Below are 20,377 nucleotides of genomic sequence, written 5' to 3'. Positions count from 1 at the left end.
AACTGAAAATGGTTGGCATGAGTTGTCTCTGGAGGCCAAGCAGGGTCGTTCCTTGTAACTGTAACAAGGGCAACCCTGGTGCCTGTGGTGGAGGACAACATCGGGTGAACTAAAGTTTAAGAGGCATTCCTGTTTATATCCTTTGATAGAAGACACAGTAGAAGTTTCCCACACGCTACCAAGTTGGACAGCAGAGACAGCACAACTGAGACAATAGGTCATCTCTCGTTTCCATCCCACAAAGTTTGAAGAGTGCTGGTTTGCATGACTGTTATATTTCCCAACAGAATAACAATAACTTCTCAATTTAGAAAGAGTGCATGAACTAAGGGGCTAATCAAAGGGTGGTTTTTTCATCACTGAAGAGAACAACACTTTTAAAGAATAGAACTGTCACCCAACACTTTTGTGTGTGATTAGACTTAACTAAGTATAAAAGAGGCAGAGCAGAAAAGAAAAAAGGTCCTTCAAATAATAACACAAAGGAGGATGAGAACCTTCGTCTCTAAAAATAGAGGAGAGTATAACAGATGGGAAGAGGTGCATTCTTTTGGGGGATGTCATGGAGTTGACTCCTTATCTTTGTCCACACCTGTGATCTTTTAAACTTGCCATTTCAAAGATCCCAGCTCCTCTGACCTACTGAACCAAGATGTACTTTCTCTTCATCTTTCCTTCCCATTGTCCCGGGAGTGGGACTGTTACCTTTCTTTTATCCAAAGTTCTTTAATTTGGTGTCATAAGGATGCATTATCCAAGTTACAGTGAGCTCTGATTATAGAGAAAGAAATGGAAATTTGCTATTGTGTGGCTCTCACGGTTCAGCTGTGATTGAATCACTGAGTAATTCACTCTTTCAGGAATATCTTAAAGTATGATCACTATGCAACTGTAAAATGTCTGTTTTACACACTGGGGATACATTGGTGAAGAAAGCAGGCAAAGGAACATTCCTTATGAACCTTACCATCTAGTGAGGCAGAGACACAGTAAAAGAGAAGAAGTAGACCTAATGATATTGATGTGTAGGTAGTAATGGTGCCCTTGCTCGTCCCAAAGGTTTTCTTACAAGGTCCATTAAGCTGAATAAAAAGTAAGCTGTTCCATGTTGACCTTGGATAAGTTCACAACTCTAAAACACAGTACAGGGATTGCCCAACAACTATGAGGGAAAGTGATCTCAATGTCCTCTCCCTGTGCAGAGGTGTATAGCAGTCTTTAAGGCTGCTCCTTCCAGTCACACCACGTGGGGTAGTGGCCAAGGGCCTGACTGCAAACTACAGAAATGGAAACAGAGTGCTGCCTTCAAGCTCAGCTCTAACCACGGAAAGAAAGAGCCTGCCATGGAGCACCGGAACTGACGTCATTTTGGAAGTAGGTTTACCTTCTGGTAGCTTACAGAACTGCAGAAGCTGCTAACATGATGAGCCTGACTCTGAGCATTGATCTGGGTAAATGTCCTTTGTAAGAGATGGTGTTCTGCAGTTTCTGCGGGTTCAGTCGTTGGGCAATCGCGACTTAACTTACAGGCACTTTGCTGGTCAGTGACTTCAAGGGTATGAAGGGATGAAAGGCGGGGGGACTCTCTTGGTTCAGTATAATTCACAATATGAGCACATTAAAATAAAACCACATTACTGTATCAACAGATAAAAATATTTGATAACATTCAACCTCCATTCATGCAAGATAAAAATTCAGCAAACAAAAAACAATAAGAGACAAATGACTTTCAAGAAACTATAAATGGGAATTTTCTAAACCTGATAATGAGCATTCCCCGCTACCATCACCTGCACCCTCCCACCTACCCCTTCCCCTCCTACCCAAACAAAATGACACTGCTACCACCTGCAAATCTGCACCTGAGCCATAGTGCTGCTACTGATCTTCAAAGTTACCAAAGTCTGGGCCACAGTAACGGGTAGGAAAAGCTTTCTGGTGTGGTATTGTACATGTGCAGTAACTGGCAGCAGCTGTCTGTGTAGCTCCACTGTAAGTCAGGTGGCGAAGCAAGTGGACAAAGAGCTAGTTACATTTGCTTTTGCCCATCCAGGATAGCACTATACTTGACCCAGAAAGAAGGTCGTTTTCCCTACACTGTGTGGTTCATGTTTAGTAAAGGCAGCTCAGAGAAAGAGAGAACAAGAGAGAGACAGAGATGGTGAGCACGGCGGGACCATTGTACTGAAAAAGGTGTGTCCCGCAAGAGCCTAGCATGTGGAAAGAAGTGCTATTGCTCTCAGCAGCTACTGCTTCTGCACCTGGGTAGAGAGGGGATAGGGAGTTGGATGACTGGCGCAGGGATAGCCGTGCGGCTCTCCAAAGGTGCTGTCAGTGGGTGTGCTCGGTCGGGGTCCACACCTCTGCTATCCTCAGTCCCCTTCCGCGGTCCGGGGACGCGGAGCTAAGTGGACGCTGGGGGCCCGCTGCGGAGGGAGCAAGCCACGTCCATCGCAGCGCTGCGGTCGGGAGGGGCTGCAGCGGTGAGAGGAAACTGAAGCCATTCCCAGCCACTTTGGTGCCTTTCCCTTCTGGTTACCAGGGACGCCCTACTAAGCTGTGCAACTGTGTAAGTTTGAACAGCCCAGTGCGTGTCCAAGGGCAACAAGACGCGGGCCGCTACTAGTGACGATAAGGAAAGATGGCGGTGCCCGTTGCGCACTTCCGCCCAGCCATTGGGGGCGGACATCTTCGAGCAAGGCCGGAGTCCGTACAGCGCAGGAGGGGAGAGAGGCTTGCAAAAGCCAAGGCTTAGCGTTCAGAGTTGGCAAAGACAAAGGCATTTTTGAAGTCTCAACTTTGATAGGGTATGGGTGTGTCCATAGGAGAATGTGTAGTTCCCAAAAAAATACTGGTTCAGTTTATTCAGGTGTAGGACGTGTTACTCATAGCAGAATGTAGCAGATACTCCTTTTTTGGAAGGCAACCTAGATCCAGTTTAAATTTTTCAATTTCTTTTGACACAACAATTCATATACTAACTTTATTTGATTTTTTCAAAAGTTTTCTTTTGTATTTAAAAAACAATGTACAATGATAGTTGAATACTGTGGTAAAATATGGAGCATAAAATATATAGCAATTAAGATTTACTGTCATCAGTCAACTGAGGATTCTTTTGCTCAATTTCAATAGAAATCAAGAATTGGTAGGCCGGGGATTTAGCTCAGTGGTTCTGCTCCCTGCCTGGAAAGCGCGAGGTCCTGAGTTCAATCCCTGGTACAAAAAAAAAAAAAAAAAAAAATTGTCAAAGGGCAGCTCCCTAGATGTCAGGGTCTCAGGGACAGAGGGCCAGTGGCTCTCTGCCCTTGTGTTCCAGCGGCTCTCTGCCCTTGTGTTCCAGCTCATAGTGTTAATGCTCTTGGTGGCGCCTGGCCCCTGCTATTAGCTCCTGAGCAGCTGAGGCTCTAGCCTCTTTGATATCTTTCTAGAGCCCTTACAGCAGCTTCCGCTGTTTCTCTGGGGCTCTATCGCTGCAAGTCGTTGTTGGTTGCTCCCAGTCAGCACTGGTCAATGCTTGTTGCTGATGATTTCTGCTAGTTACTGCTAATCTCCACCAATGATCTCGTTAGAGCTATTAGCCACTGCTATTACCAGCTTATTTTAGTGCAACTTACTCAGTCCACTCTTGAAGTAAGAATCATGAGTAGTAATAGGACCAATCCAGCAAAGCATTAAGATCTACGCTGTGGCATAGGAGGGGTAGTGCACAAGAGGGAACCCCCTCTCAACTAACCTGAGTAGTGTGAGGGAGTGCTAGTTAGAGCAGGCGCAGGCTGCCCTTGTGGTTTTATACATTTACCAGCCTTCTGATGACTGAGGGAATGACAGCGGGAAACAGTCATCAGGATTGGCCAAGGACAGTCATCTGGAATAGGTCTGTGTTTTAAGCCTACTACAGCCAAGGCAAGTATCTTCTGGAGCCACGCTGGGGCATCTAGGACATCCACAGCCATCATGACAATAGTTCAGCAGAAACTGGGCATGAGAGGCCACTTGATTGACAACTCCCACCTTGCATAAAACTGGCAAGGCTAAAATTTCAACTGCTGCTGCTCTTAAACCATCTCTAGAAAGGTCAAATGTGCTGTTCATGACTCATCTGAGTGCAGATTTCCAAGATTTCAGCAATGGGCCCCATCCCAACCCAATCTTTGCCCCGTCACGTGTGGTTTTCTGTTCACTCCTCACAGAGGCCGCAGCAGTACCTAGAACAGCAGGAGCAAAGGAGGGCATTGAGGCTGTCAGCCAAGTTCTGGTTCCTGTCAGCATGGCCTGCAGGGCAAACACAAAAAGCAAAGTAACTCCATGGTTGATGGGAAGACCACTATCCTTGAGGAGTCAAGGGTAGCATAGGATGTGGTGTGACAACAACTGATCACCTGGCTATCAGAGGGAAATGAGAAGGGTTGGGCCTTGTTTCTGTTCTGTCTCATTACTACATTTTCAGTATATGTGATAATATATTCTTCAGAGGAAAAAAGTGATCTGTAAGATATTAAATGTATTATGCTCTGGTTATTGGAATAAATCACAAACGTATCTTTGAAATTTGACTAAAGCATTGTTTAGATTACATTACAGTATATACCAATGAGAAGGTCTTAAGTTTTAGGAAAAAATTCCAATTTTTGCAATTCTGTTAATATCTTGAATCATAATCATGAATTACTTTATTGTAAAAAGGTTTCAATTTCAGAAAAAAGCTTTAGATGACTAATAAAGTTCATCACATAGTAAATACAAAAAAAACTAGTCTAATTTTATAAGATCAATATACTTACATGCATTTGAAAACTTGGGGAGAATATTTTGTTAATATTTGACTTTAAGTACAATTACAGTGACTTAAAATTTCTTAACTTTGCTATATATTCCAATTTATATATAATAAAATTCTGTCTAATTTCTTGAGTATTATGTTCTCTCGAGTATGGTTAAATTTCAGCCCTGTTCATCTAAACTGCCAACCTCTGGAAAGTTCTGCACCTAATACAGAGCTCAGAACAGCCTATCTGGGAACTTTGCTGATCAGTTTTAGCATTGAGCTGATCTGCTTTTGCTATGGCAGGATGTTCAGATTCACAGGACAAAGAGAAGATTCAACAGCCTATCTGGTAAAGCATAGCACCTGATTCTTTGATGGAAAATATCTGCCCCAAATCTACCCTATTACATTGTGGGTGTGGTAATGGAATAATCCAGAATTTAGGGCAGAGATGTTCTGATTGAAATATAGATCATAAAGTTCTTTTTATCTATTTGTTTTGTTTTTGTAGTACTGGAGATTGAACCCAGGGCCTCATGCATGCTGAGTAAGAGCTCTACCACTGAGCTACACCCCAGCCCTCAGAAAATTCTTTTTACAAGTGCAGAATCCTGGACACCAACCTCTGAAGTTCTAGTTCAGGAGGTCTGGAATATGATTCATAAATTTTCTTTTTTACAAGCTTCTCAGAGAATGCTGAGTCAGGGTCCCAGATAAAACCCTTAGAAACAACTGTATGGTGTTCTAGACTGACAAATATTATATATATCTCACACTTGAATGTTAGATCTAATTACATCTGCTCAGAAATACCTGGCCTTAAAATGACTACACTGCCTTTTCAGTTACAATCTATTGACTTATCAGGCTTTATAGGTCTTCCTAGCACTCACCAGATCTGAATAGTTTTGTATTTATTTTACTCAGGTTTCCTTCAGGCTCCATGAAGAACATCACTTTGCCTACTTTGTTCATTGATGTGTCCCTAGGGTTTACAACAGTACTTGACATAGTGCAAAAGCTCAAAAACACTTCTTTTAAAGGATGAAATTACTCAACTTTGAGTTACAGATTGAATTCTGACACAACACTATACGGCTGGTACCCACTTCTTTAGCTATAAAGAGCTATAAAAGGAAATAATTCTGGCTAGAGAAGACAGAAAAATAGCCCTATTCATATGTAAACTAAGAATATATTTGACAGCAGACTTGCTCAAAAAGAACTGATAAAGAAAGCACAGACTGAAAAAAAGAAACATAACATTAACAATCATCAAATATATGCTTTTGACTTTTAAAACTTGTATTTGGTTGTTGAGAGTGAAAACTGTAATTTTATCTTACATGGTTCTCATTGGATGTAGATGTGTTGACCATCACTTGTTGTTAGCAAAACGTAAGTTAACGTGATCACAATGGGGCTGTAATTCCTATGTCTTGCTGGTGGGCAGCTCTCAACTATCTGTGGTACATATATGACTCTCCCATTGAGAAGATGGGACTATCATGCATGTATACCAGTGATTCAACCCAGTGGGAACGTGTTAAGACAATGATTACATACCATCATAGATCAATAGGAAGGCTAAAATAGTGCCAATTGCTAGAAAGATCCTATCAAACAATCAGAATGCTCATCCATTGCTGGTGGGAATGGAAATTAGTACAGCCACTATGGAAAAGTTTGGCAGTTTCTTACTAAGTTAGACATCCTATGAACCAGCAGTTGTGCTCTTGGGTGTTTATCCCACAAAAACAAAAACTTATGTACACACAAAATTAGGTATACCAATATTCACAGCATTTTTGAAACACCAAAATACTAAAAACAACCCAAATGTCTCCCACAGCATTTTTGAAACACCAAAATACTAAAAACAACCCAAACGTCTATCATCAGTGAATGGAAAAAACAAAAAAAGAAAAAACTATGGTATATCCATAGAAAGTACTACTCCGTAACAACAAAAAACTATACATTCAGCAGTTTGAATGGATCTTAAAAGACAATCTGCTGAGTGAAAAGGGGCCTATATCAAAGGTTGCCTATTGTATGATTCCAATTTTACAGCATTCTCGACAAAATTACACTGCTTGAGTACTGATCAGCAGTTAGCATAGGATCAAGTTGTGGGGAGAAGATTTGCATATTAAAAGGTAATAAAACAGGATATTTTCTTGTATAGTTCATAACTTTGGTGGAATTTACAGAAATCTGTACATTACAAAATTTTTTAGAATTCTACATACATACAAAAATAAAGCATGTCTATCTGATGCATTGAAAAACTAGTGGTCTAAAGGTCTGTAGTTTAATTAGAACTGATCTATAACTGTGACTATTGCTTAATGAGAGCATGCACACAGTATGCCCAATGCTGTTTGATCCTCAGCACCAAAACAATAAAAGTGCTGTCATTTTAATTGGTTTTAATTATATACCATATTATGGTTAAAACAGCATCACTGAAGAAACTATGTGAAGGGTACTAAAGAACATATATTTTGTAATTTCTTGTGAATCTAAAATTATGTCAAAACTGTAAAATCATTTAAGGTATTTTTGTCAGCTACTTAATACTACTTATAAACTTTGATAAACACCAATATGTTGAGCTACATTTATGAATTTAATGTACTTGGGGGGGGTACCAGGGATCAAACTCAGGACCTTGAACTTGCCAGGCAGGCACGGTGCCAGTGAGCTAAATCCCTGGCCGAATTTAATGTACTTTTGAAGTATATCAGTAGTAGACAAATTCTTAGCCTAACATATGCAAAAGCTAATGATATAAAGATACAACATGAGCATAGAATACACTTGCCTTTTACATAACATTAAAATTTAATCAATTATGAGAACAATCCATTTTTAATGGTGGAATCATTTAGAAAAGTTTCTGTGTTTCAAAATAGTTATCAGGTGTGTGATAACTTTAGCCTTGTGATGGAAAACCCTTCAAAATACATTGTTTTCATGATGCTCCTTTACTTCCATGAATTCCTGACATTTTGCTGGTTACTACACATTTAGTGTGTTCTTACCAGTTTTATTTCTGTATGCCTTAATGATAAATAATGAGGCAGAATATATCACTGAAATCCTGCCATATTCATTGCCATCTGAAATTTCTTCGGTGTGAAATATTACTAAGATTTCATTTCTGGGCAAAGGCGTTTCTCTGATCATTACATCACTACTGTGTTTCAGCTCACTGATAATCTATTCTGATCACCAAGGAGATAGTGTCTTTCTTCCCATACAAGGCATTCTTAGTCTCCTGACTTATATGTACTGTATCTCCACATACACTTTTATAGACATGTTATTACTTAGAAATTTTTCAAGACTTTTCTACTTTGAATGTATCAGAGGGTTTTCCCACATTTGACATACAGTATGACTTTATCACTGAAGGCACTACATTTTCTATAGACATTTAATTTCATTCCTGGGCAAATTCCATAATCTCCAATAATAAAAACCTAGTAATAGGCTGGTCTACACTAAATTCATGTATACTAGCACACTAATACATAATGAGTTCAAGTACTAATATGGTTTGTCCCTACATGAGTTTTCTTGTAATAGGTTCAGATTATGTGAAAAGGATTATGTACCCTGACATAACACATCGCTCATGTGTATACTGTTGTATTTTAATGAAACTTGATAAATGAGGTTACCTCTAACTGCTAAATCCATAGTCTCCTCTCTAGTATTAGTTTCTTGATTACAATGGGTGCATCAAGGAATTAGAAGACAATTCATGTTGAAGATTTTCCCACAGTGATTGGATTAAATTCTTGTCTAAATTCTCTGGTGAATAATTAGACCAACAGTGTACAAGTAGAATTTTCCACATTCAATATACATAAAAGAAGTCTATCCTACATGAAATATCTGATGTTGCATAAGACATACTTTCTTCCTGAAGGCATGAGCATTATTCATTGCATTGTTAGGGTTTGATTCCATTATGAGTTCACTGATATACAATGAGATTTCTCTTTAAGGAGAAAGCTTTTCCACAATCACTGCAAATAAAGGGTTTCTCTCCTGTATGAATTATTTGATGAACAATTAGGCAGTTTTTCACAGTGAAGCCTTTACCACATTTATTGCATGCATATGGTTTCTCTCCAGTATGAACTTGCTTTTGTAAAATGAACTCAGTTTCCATGACAAAGCCTTTTCCACATTCACTACATATATGGGATTTCTCTTATATGAGTTTGCTGATGTACAATGAGATAACATTTCATGGTGAAGCCTTTTCCACATTCACTGCACATAAAAGGTTTCTCTCTAGTGTGAGTTCGCTGATGTACAACAAGATTGCTCTTAAAAGCAAAACCTTTTCCACATTTATTGCATACATAAGGTTTCTCTCCAGTATGAGTTCGCTGTTGTACCATCAGTTCACTATTAACAATGAAACCTTTCCCGTATTCACTACATTTGTAAGGTTTCTCTCCAGTATGGGTTCGCTGATGTATGCTCAGCCGACTCTTCAAGGGGAAGCCTCTCCCACATTCACTGCAAATGTAGGGTTTCTCCCCTGTATGAGTTCGCTGATGTATGATGAGTGCAGTCTTCACAGTGAAGCCTTTTCCACATTCATTACATACATATGATTTCTCTACAGTATGATTTCTCTGATGTTCAATGAGATTACTGTTTCTAACAAATCCTTTTCCACATTCACTGCACACATAGGGCTTCTCTCCTGTATGATTTCATTGATGTTCAACCAGACGACGTTTTATGGTGAAGCCTTTCCCACATTCATTGCATACATATGGTTTCTCTCCTGTATGATTTCGTTGGTGTATGATGCCATAATGCTTTGTGGTGAAGTCCTTCCCACATTCACTGCAGATATAGGGCGTCTCTCCTGTATGAGTTCGCTTATGTATGATAAGCATGCTTTTCCCAGTGAAGCCTTTTCCACACTCACTACATATGTAAGACTTCTCTCCAGTATGATTTCGCTGATGTACAATGAGATTACGCTTGCCTGGGAACCCTTTTCCACACTCACTGCATACATAGGGTTTCTCTCCAGTGTGAATTCATTGATGTTCAATCAGACGGCTCTTCATGGTGAAGACTTTTCCACATTCACTGCATGTGAACGAATTCTCTTATGGATTCTCTGATGTTCACTGAGCCTGGACTTTCTTGGGAATACTTCTGCACACATATTGCATCCATAAGGTTTCTCTCCTGTGTGAATTCTGTCATGATCAGGGAGCTGCGATTTCTTGGCAAAGGCTTTCCCGCATTCACTGCATATATGGTTTTTCTCTATTTCATGAGTTTTCTCATGCTTAATGACTTGGGACTTGTTAATGGGTTTTCTACTTACAAGAAATTTAACTGCAGAATGGAATTCTTCACACTTGCCATTCATAAATGTCTCCACATTTTCCTTAAATTTAGTAGCATTCTTAATTTCATAGTTTTTGCTCTGGTTGACAAAACCCAAATTTGACTTCAAAGTTTTTATATGTAACACAGAATGACTTTTGCTTTGAAGAATAGTATTTCCAAATGCATTGTCTTTATAGTATTGTTTCATATTCTTCAGCATTCTTTGATTTTTCATGTGACCCTGCCGATGATTACCAACTTTGCCATTTTCTATAAAAAAAGAGAATAATGAATTATAGCTTCTGTGGACTACATTTGTAAAAGGTTCTTTGGAGTTTTAAAAAAATCATGTTTGGGCCAGGGATGTAGCTCAGCGGTAGCATGCTTGCCTAGCAGGCAAGAGGCCTTGGGTTCAATCCCCAGCACTTCAAGGAAGAAAAAAAAGGCCTTTTTAGTGATAACAGTAGAAAAAAACTCCCTATATAATTGTTCCTTATTTCTCACTTATTGGTAAAAACATAATATAAACCAAAAATTAAAAATGTATATAAATGTGTATATAAAAATATATACAAAAGTGTATAAATAAAGTTTGCCAGTTAACAATCTGTAGGGCTTCGGTTATTTTCTAAATAGGACTTTGCAAAACATGTAAACACAACAGAATACAAGCAAATTGTTCTTGTAATCAAATAACAGGGTTTTTAGGAACACTATTCCACAAAAATTAGGGATACAGGGCCAGGGATTTAGCTCAGTGGTTCCACCGCCTGCCTCAAAAGCGCAAGGATCCAAGTTCGATCCCCGATACAAAAAAAAAACTTAGGGATATATCAGTCCAAAAAGATGGAACACTGATCCAGAATAATAAAGACTACATTTACTTACTCCACATTTATTAAATGCTTCCCATGTAAAAAGCCCTCTACTAATGTTAGGGATATACAAAATATGCCTTATTTTCACTGTTCTCAAATTCTAGGGAAAAAAACAAATGAGAAGTAAAGGAAAAAAGGGAGTTGGACATGATAAATGTGATTTGAAGAAGCAATGGAGGTGGAGGAAGAAATTTTTACATTGTATATATATTGGTATAAAGAAAATACAAAGTTAAATGATGGCTTCAAAGAGAGAATAGTTAATGAAAGTGAGGAATCAAGGATTATTTCACTAACTATAGGCTTGAGCCATTGAGGAGGTGGAAGAATCTCATAATAAGATAGGGAATATTACCAAGTCCAGAACTATAAAATGAAGTATGTATTGTGAAATATGAAGTTTGGGACTGATCTTAAATATGTAATACTAACATCAAGAACCCAGTTCAAAGTATAAATGGAGATAGCCATGTGAAAATATACACATATTATTCAAGAGAAGAGAAACTTGGCTGGGAGTGTGGTTCCCCTATAGAGCCACAAGCTTTGCACGCATGTGACCCTGGGTTTGATCTCCAGCACCACAAAAGAAAAAAACGAGGGCTGGATGATACGTTGGGAGGACATGCAAAATGAAAAATGATGAATGTGCAAAAGCAAGATTTTAGACATTCCTGCATTTGAGTTTTAGGATTCTTCAATCCCATTTAGAGTAATGAAACTCTGATTACAGAAATCAGAAAAAATATGCAAAATAAAATGTACAGAATATATTCATTACCCAACAAGAATGTGAGATCTGTAGAATTCAAATTAAAATGAACTGAAACAGACTTCCATGTGGTAATCCTATTTCTAAATTTGCCTTTTGATATGTAAACCAATGTAAATTAACTTTCCCCAAATACTAATACAGTTAATAGGAGATTCAACATTTTAACCTTTGGTCTAACTGTGTTGTGTTACCATACATTACACTACAATGAAACAGGGAAACAATGATTGTTAGGGAATTTTGCAAGTAGCTAGTGTACTATGTAGATTTCTTCAGAAGCTAATGTGTTATTGCATGGGATATTAAAACTGTCATCTTCAATTACGTTCTCTACATATAGTAGAGAACTCACAGCCAAATTTTTCCCATTTCAACGTCCCTTATACTGTTTACTGTTCATTTTAGCATTGGTTAAGCTGTATTAAAGGGTAACCACTTCTTCCTTCTGAACCAAAGTTGTGCCAATTTTACCTTCAGTATTTCTTAGATTTAACTGATGCTTCTTATTGCTACACTGCTACCACTCATGTGAAAGAAAGGTCTACTAGGGCTCCAAAAATACAAAACTAACCAAACTTCCATCATCTTTCCTCAGTTACATATACAATCTGTTGGGGACTACGCCACATGGTTACTAGGAGCTAGAAAGTATAATTAGAAGTGATGTAGGATATAATAAGTCCTTTCAAGCTAAACAATCAATAGAAATACCAAAGATCTTTAAGAAGAGGACTTTTTAAGTAAAAAATATGTAAAACGTAACATCAACATGAAAAGAACAAAGATGTATGGTAGTTAAGGATATTCTAACTTTAAAACAATATGGTGAAAAGAGTATTCTGTGGAGGGAACAAGACTGCTATTCTTTACTCAGCCACTAGAAAGCCACAGCCAGTTACCATAGAGAATATTAAAATATGTAGAACTGAAGTGTAGATTTAGACAATATTAGGGAGCTATCAATTTGGAAGTCTCATCTAGAGAAGAGACAAAGCTTAATCAAGAGAAAACAAAATTTAAGGATTAGAAAGTGAGCATAGAAAATGGAAAATAAAACTACTGAAGAATCAGAGAGGGAGGAAAAAGCAGCTAAGGAACCAGATAAATGTGCAATAAGATCTGGTTTACTGTGAAGGCACAATTACAGGGTGTAGTTGCCTTTTAGGAAGAGGAATCAGTGTTTCCCAGTGGGGCAGGAAAGCACAAGTCAGAATATAGTGATGAATTCAAAGACCTCTATATAGAGTGTGGTCTAGAATAGGCAATTTCAAAGGGAGTGGAATGAATAGATAGAGACACTAAGAATTTAAAGAAGGGGAAGATGAGAGAAGCCAAGGAAGAAGAAAATTAGGTAAACAATGGAAAAGCAAGATGTAAGATAAAATAACCAAAAAAACAAAACAAAACAAAAAAGAAGCAGGTTTATATCCCTCTAAAGATGTAAAAGAAACGTTCTAAGATAGGAAGAGGAATCCATGGAGGCTGATTCTGTATCTTCAGACACCCTTACAGTCTTCTGACCGACTAAAGTATGATTCTATGTGTATTCATTTTGCTGGTTCTCATTCACTCACCTGGACAAATATGACTGTGCATTTCATCTACTGTCCAAGGTTCTTCTTGTTCCAACCTGAAGAATGCATCTGGCTTGCTGCCTTGACATCCTGTTATGAGAAATGAGAGATGACTTGGGCACATTGATTGGGCTGGGATATGTCAACATGGGAGGTTAGTTTTGAAGAATTGGACAGTTTTTGCATCTGCAAAGCCAAGGCTTTTATCTCAGGAGAGAGCACAATGAACTCTCTTGGGAGCCAAGAGTCTACCACTTGAAATCACTGCAGAGGCTCTGACACACTAAGTAGCTGTGAAGGAAAGGCCACATAAGGCACCCACTGATGACAGAGGCAAGCATCCTCACCCACTGACACCAAGTTGTTGTAGTTCTCCAACATCACATTCCTGTACAGATTCTTTTGTGCAGGATCCAAGAGCTGCCACTCATGTGTGAACATCACAGTCACATCCTCCAGTGTCAATGACTCCAATAAAACAGAATCCTGCTTAATGAGCTTTTTAAAATTGATTCATAAGAGATGTAAAGGAAGTTGTACTGTTTATATTAACAATGTATACTACATGTATAAAGATATAAGGAGTGAGAAATCTTCAGAACTGATAAAATACCCTATAACTCAGAATCAGTAAACCAGTAAAGCCAAGCAGGAAATCTCCATTTAGATACCTCAGATGGAAACTGTAGAATACTCAGTGCAAATGTGAAATTCTGAAAACCAGAAAGACATTAGCATCAAAAGAAAGATAAAGCCAGGTATGGTGTCACAGGCCTGTAATCCCAGTACTCAGGATAAGGAAGGAGGATCGCTGCAAGTTCAAGGCAAGCCTGGACTACATAGTGAGTTTGAGGCCACCCTGAACTACATAGCAAGACCCTGTCTCCAAAAGCCAATAAATAAATAAAAGAAAGACAAAATTTATTGACAAGTGACTTCTGCAAATACAATATAATCCAGAAAAGTGTGGAGTAGTATCTTCAATGTTCTGATCATGTGGCAAAGCAGTTTAGCACTGAATTCCTCTAGAGAATGAACTGGGACCTTCTTGTTAACCTAACTGCCACTCTCCTGTCTCAACATGGCTTGCAATCACATGGAAGTGTGAGAAACTGAGGCAGGGAAGACCTTAGTGGGAAATTGATGAGATAATCCATCCCCATGTTATTGCAGAGAGTACTACACAGAAAAGAGAGCAGATTTGTTAGAGGTTTAATTTTTTTAAAAAAATGAAATAGTCTTGGAATAGTTTCCCAAGCTGGCCTCAAACTCCTGGGCTCAAACGATCCTACTGTCTCTCATCCTCCCAAGTAGCGTGGACAACAGTCCTGTAACACCATGCCCAACTTGAGGCTGCAAAATCCTAATTCTACTGATCTTATCACATTCTGAATTATTTCACATGAAATCATTTGAAAATCCACTTAGAAAATGCACAGCCAAAAGTAACACAACGGAAAAAAAGTGACAAATCTTATTAGAGGAAAAATAATGCCTATGTTGAGAGAGATACCACAAACAAAGCTAAAAGAAAAGTTGAAGGCTAGAAAAATATTTGCAATAAACTAAAGGAAAGATCAATATATGGTGGATATAAATAACTTCTATTAAGCAATAATAAAAATATTTTTAATGTAAAAATAAGGAGAGGTATATCACACACAAAAGAATCCAACTGAACAACAAATACACAGAGGATTTCACCTTCACATGTAATGAAGATAATGCAAAATGAGGCAAAAGAATGTCAGGCCACTCAGATGGTTGGAAATATCATTAAGTACTGGCAAGGGTTTAAGGCATAGATTAGTCTGCCTATCACTATGTGACAGGTACTCAATGATTTACACATGTACATTAACTCATTTCTTTAGTATGACTATAGACAGAATTTTAATAGCAAATATTGAATTCACTATAGCCATTATTCCTTTAGATCTTTAAATGCCATTGGTGCAAAAAAAATGTTATACAGTGGTACCTTGGTTCACAAATGCATTTGTTTGAGAACAATTTGGTTCATAAATAAAAGTGTTTGGCAAAATTTTTGGGTTTTTTTGCAAACTCTACATCAGGGGGCAAATGTGACCATGGCCATCTTTCCCATACAAACACAAACTGGTTATGTAACATAGATATATACATAAATAAAAATACTTTTCTAAATATACGTATGTATATCCACACACAAATTCAGAAATAGTTAACCACTAAACAACTGCTAAACCAGGATGAGAAAATTAGAAGGCAAAAACTTAGAATAAAAAAAAAATTTTTTTGAGATTGGGTTTCACTATGGAGTCCAAGCTTGTGTTGAACTACAAAATCCAAGCTTGTCTTGAGCCCAAGCTTGTCCTGGGCTCAAGTGTTCTTCCTGCCTCAGCCTCCCATGCAACTAGATTACAGAAGCATGCATACAACTGCATCCAGCTGAAGAAAGAATTTACTTTTAGTCTGTGTGTATTTCATTGTTAAAATTTTTTCCCTTTAAAGTGCATCAATGAGGCCAGGTATGCTAGCACACATTTATAATCCCAGCACTTGGGAGACCGAGGCATGAGGGCCACATGTGTTCAAGGCCAGCCTGGGCTACATGGCAACAACCTGTTTTTAAATTATTTATTAATTAATTAATTAATTAAATGAAGTAAGGTACATCAATGAGTAATCTATATAATTACAAAAAATAAAAGCAATAAAAGTAGGTCAGAATTGGATCTGAAAATGAAGGATTCTGTATGTTCTGAGATGAAGTCATAAAGCAAACACTGAAGAATCCAGTAACTCAAGCCTTTCTCAGACAATATTTAGACAACTCCCTAATGCTAAATCTGTACGCACTTAAGTGCCAGTTCAGCCACCTGTTTGAGACACTTGAGAGCCCCACAATCCCTCCATTTTCTTAGGCCATTTAGGTTTTATTCCTAGATAAGCTTAGACAGACACAAGGCTAGGTCCCTTGGGTGAATTTCCTAAGTACCACAAAATATGTACTGCCATCTCCTCAGGAACCTGTTTTTTTGTTCCTCACAGTCACTGTGTATCATATAGCTTAGCATGATCCTCTTGTGGTGCTGGCTTCAGAGATATTAGGCACAAGCTGAAAACTACCACTACCCACAGGATTCTGTTACACATGTTCCAACATCAGTCATTTAGTGGAAATCATATGAACACCATCTTCCTGATCCTATTTTGCCATGTTAGACACAAAACTTACTTCTCTCTAGATAATTCCTGAAATGATTTTTATAGACATTTGCAAATCCGTTAGCAAATAAAGGAGAGAATAAAATAAGACAAGTCACCTGTACATTGGTCATTTTCTTCTATTTAGGAAAAGAGTCAACTGGGATACTCTGTCTCTTCTGTAGATGCCCTAATAATCTCAGTCACTGATGAAGGGTGTCTCCAGAAATGATATGTAGGTCCTAGAAGTCTTCTTCATTCACTTCTTATCCCTTCCCAGAATGGCCAGGACCTGCAGAATGAAGAGTAAAACAACTTTCAAGGTTATATCCCCTCTTGCTGTGCACTTACCTTAACACACACCCTAAGTGTTTCTCTTTACTTGGATCTCCAGACAATTTCATACCTCAGACCAAGCAAACCATAAAACTTTGAATGCAAGGAAGGACTGCCTTTCTTCTTTCGAGTGTGGAAGTAGTACAAATGTGAAAATGTAGGTGCCAAAGGAGAATTAGCCCAGCACCATATCTCATTCACAGGTAATTCTCAGATCAATTTTAGAAATGAAGTCAGAAAGACAACAAGGAACTATAATTTTTTTCCTTTAAAGTTTGTTGCCTTCATAACTCTTTAAAGTCTCTATATACCCAGACTGCAAAATGAAAAACTGGACACCAAAAAAAAAAACCACTGAGCTACAAATTTAAAAAATAATTTAAAAGTCGGACATGGTAGTGCATGCCTGTAATCCCAGCATTCTGAGCTGAAGCCAGGACAATCGGGAGTTTGATCCCAAACTGGGCAACTCAGCAAGACCCTCTCTCAAAATTTTAAAAAGAGGCTGAGGATATAGCTCAGTATGAATATCCTGGGTTCAATCCCCAATACCACCACCACAAAATATATATATACACACATATTTTTATATATTATATACATACTTATATATTATAATAAATATTATATTATGTAATATATAATATATTTATGTGTATATTTATATATGTATATATAAATATGTATATATTTTTTATGTGTGTATATATAGGCCGTGGTGGCACATGCTTATAATCCCAGTACTTGGAAGGCTAAGGCAGGAGGATAACCAGGAATTTGAGACCAGCCTGAACTACACAGTGAGGCCTTGTCTCAAAAAATTAAAAATAAATAAGCACTTGAATAACAATCTTTATACTCACATATGGAATTGAAAGGAAATATTCAGTAAATTTTAAAAACAGATAAAAAGACTGTTAAATAGCCTATTAGATTAAAATATGCTGAACTATCCTCTCCCCCAAATTTTAACTTCTGAATGTTCAAGAAGATTGGACGATGTGGGAAAACAAGAGGATTAGAAAATTGGAGGAGGAGGGACTTGAACCTGAATATTTGGGGAAATGTTAACGTCAATTTAGTGTGTTACGGCAGCCAAAGTCTGAGTTCAACACACTCACTAGCCAGGACTTCTGAGCCTCCAAGACTCCACTTTCTAAATCTATGCACAAGATAGTGACCACCACTCCATCGGATTAATACCAAAATCTGGACTAGATTCAAACGTACACTGACCTCCCTTAACAGTTCCTGGGTCACGGAGCTCCCACTTAATCCATAACCCTAACCAAGGGCCATATTCCCTGGCAAACACCACCCCAAATTCTCAATCATTGAGTCCTACAGACCGAGTGACCCCCGAAGACCCGTATCCCTGACCTCAGGACTCTTGGCTGCTGGTAGGTTCAGATTTTTAAATCACTAACAACCAGAACCCATTATGACCGACCACAAAGACTGACCACATTTACAGGCGCCCCATGGACTCCTACGAGCTCCCCTCTACCCCCTGCGGTATCTCCCACTGCAGGAAAGCAACAACCTCCTACGTAGACGCCTACGGAATGCTCCCTCCCCAGCCTTTTCTACAGGGCTGACCTACACTTCCACCAGACTCTCTAGAACCCGCAGCGACCAGTTACGGATTGAACTCACTTCCCTAACTTCCAGGTCTGGCCCTCCACGCCCCGCCCCCTCTCCCGCAGAGGTTACTACGGAGGGCGGTGTCTCTACCCACAACAGAAGGCGCCCTTCCGGCGCTTCCTGATGACGTCGAACCCGCGTCCTTGGCGCGGCCATGTGTGAAGCCTGACGCACAGGAGACACAGCGGACGTTTTTCCAAATTGAAAGGCCAGCGGGAGTGACCCTGCGAGAACAATGAAAGGGTCCCTCTCCAGGTGCTTACCCTCTAACGGAAAGTGGGAGAGATCGTCCAGGCTCTTGGTCGCACAAGGCAAACAAGGCGTTTGGGTAAATCCCACCGAGCACCGAAAGACGATCGCTTCTAGTCGCCTGCGGCAATTAACTCAAGTTTCAAAGGCCAGAACTCGCCACCACCGCTGTAACGGCAAACGGGAAACACCAAAAGGCACCTAGGACTTGGAAGCTGAAAGCAAACTTTATTTACATGGACGGGCCTGGTCGGGGTAGTTCCTCAAAGAACCAGGCAACTTGCTTTTTGTTCTTCTACAGTTTATATAGGGTTTTTGTAAGTAGGAACTGTGAGACCAAAAGTGAACCTAAGCAAGCCATCTTGGCCTGTGAGTGAACTCCCCTCATACCCCTCCCCTTGCAGAGTGCTGGAATTCTCCTAAAGATGTATTTTTGTAACCGCCCTTATAACCGCTCGCCCTGCTTCTGTAAATATGCTTTATCGCTCCCTGGGAACAGATGGTGCCTGGTGCCTCCCTGTAACCACCGAACCCTGTAACCACAGAATGTCCTATCTTGACAAAATAGCCGGGTTGTGAAAAATATTTTGCAGCTGGTTAAAAAACATGTTGACCTCTCCCTGAACTTCTTTGTTTGAACTACCTGTAAAATTTTTAGCTGTGCTGTTCCCTGCCTGGGGACTTCACTCCTCTTAGAGGGTGGAGTCCACGCGCGTGAATAAACTCCTTTCAGTTTTAATTTTGTCTTTGTCCCAGTGTTTGGTGATTTTCTTGCTCGAGTGGCATAACAGGAACTAAGTTCAGAAGCAGAGCAAGCGGTTGATTGGTTACATATGTTATCATTATTACTGATTGGTCTATAGCAAGTTCAAACTCAGGTTAGAAAACAGTTCAGGGTACGGTCAACTAGATAAGGGTGACAGATATTTGGAATAAACATCAGTTCAGGGTAGGGTCGACTAGATAAGGGTGGCACATAATTGGAATATGTATCAGTTCAGGGCAGGGTTGGCCAAGAAGGAATTTGCTTGGGCTGAAAAAAAAAACTGCTCAAGGCCAACATTATACTAGACTGGTGTCCCATCTGTTAGCCATTTTATTTTGCTGTCTCACCGCAAAGGCGCCACATGCATTCCTAGAAGTCTTTAAGGCTGTGATGTCTGAGTTCAGTGGCAAGTTAAAATGATGTTTGGCACCTCAGTCACTACTCTACATGTGAAACATTTTAGAGGCCACATAAAAAAGCAAGCAGGGCCAAAAAAGCTGGTGGTGTGCTCTAGCCATGTAGCATTTGGGCCGTTAGGTAGGAAAACTATGGACATGGCCATCATAAGGGAAGTGCGGTGTCAGTACAGCATAACAAATGTTCTCTGGTGAGCTCTTGAGTGGACCTGACAGATGGAAATGACTTTAGAAGAAAACAAGGCCTAGAAAAAGATGGTATGGAGGATGCACTGATCACAGTGATGACCAGTTTTCCAGTGTCCTCCCAATCATGCCTCTACCCTGTTCAAGTACAGAACACATCCCAGGAACTGGTCTTTTGTTGCTATAGTCTGCATTTTATGAATAGAATCATCCA

The 20,377-nt window shown here is 39.2% G+C and overlaps 1 pseudogene across 1 annotated transcript; it reads right to left on the bottom strand.

The window, feature by feature from the left end:
• Positions 1 to 4,790: 4,790 nt before the first annotated feature.
• Positions 4,791 to 13,873, bottom strand: Znf432 (zinc finger protein 432; annotated as a pseudogene). The gene is made up of 3 exons (XR_015447327.1): positions 13,725 to 13,873; positions 13,378 to 13,467; positions 4,791 to 10,420 (listed from the first exon to the last, which is right to left on the bottom strand). The product of XR_015447327.1 is annotated as a zinc finger protein 432 (transcript).
• Between the last annotated feature and the right edge of the window lie 6,504 nt (positions 13,874 to 20,377).

Source organism: Heterocephalus glaber, unplaced genomic scaffold (assembly GCF_053883595.1).
Source record: "Heterocephalus glaber isolate CG9 unplaced genomic scaffold, H.glaber_assembly_v1.0 deba00001745, whole genome shotgun sequence".
In the NCBI taxonomy this organism is placed as follows: domain Eukaryota; kingdom Metazoa; phylum Chordata; class Mammalia; order Rodentia; family Bathyergidae; genus Heterocephalus; species Heterocephalus glaber.
This window is presented reverse-complemented; position numbering and strand designations above follow the sequence as displayed.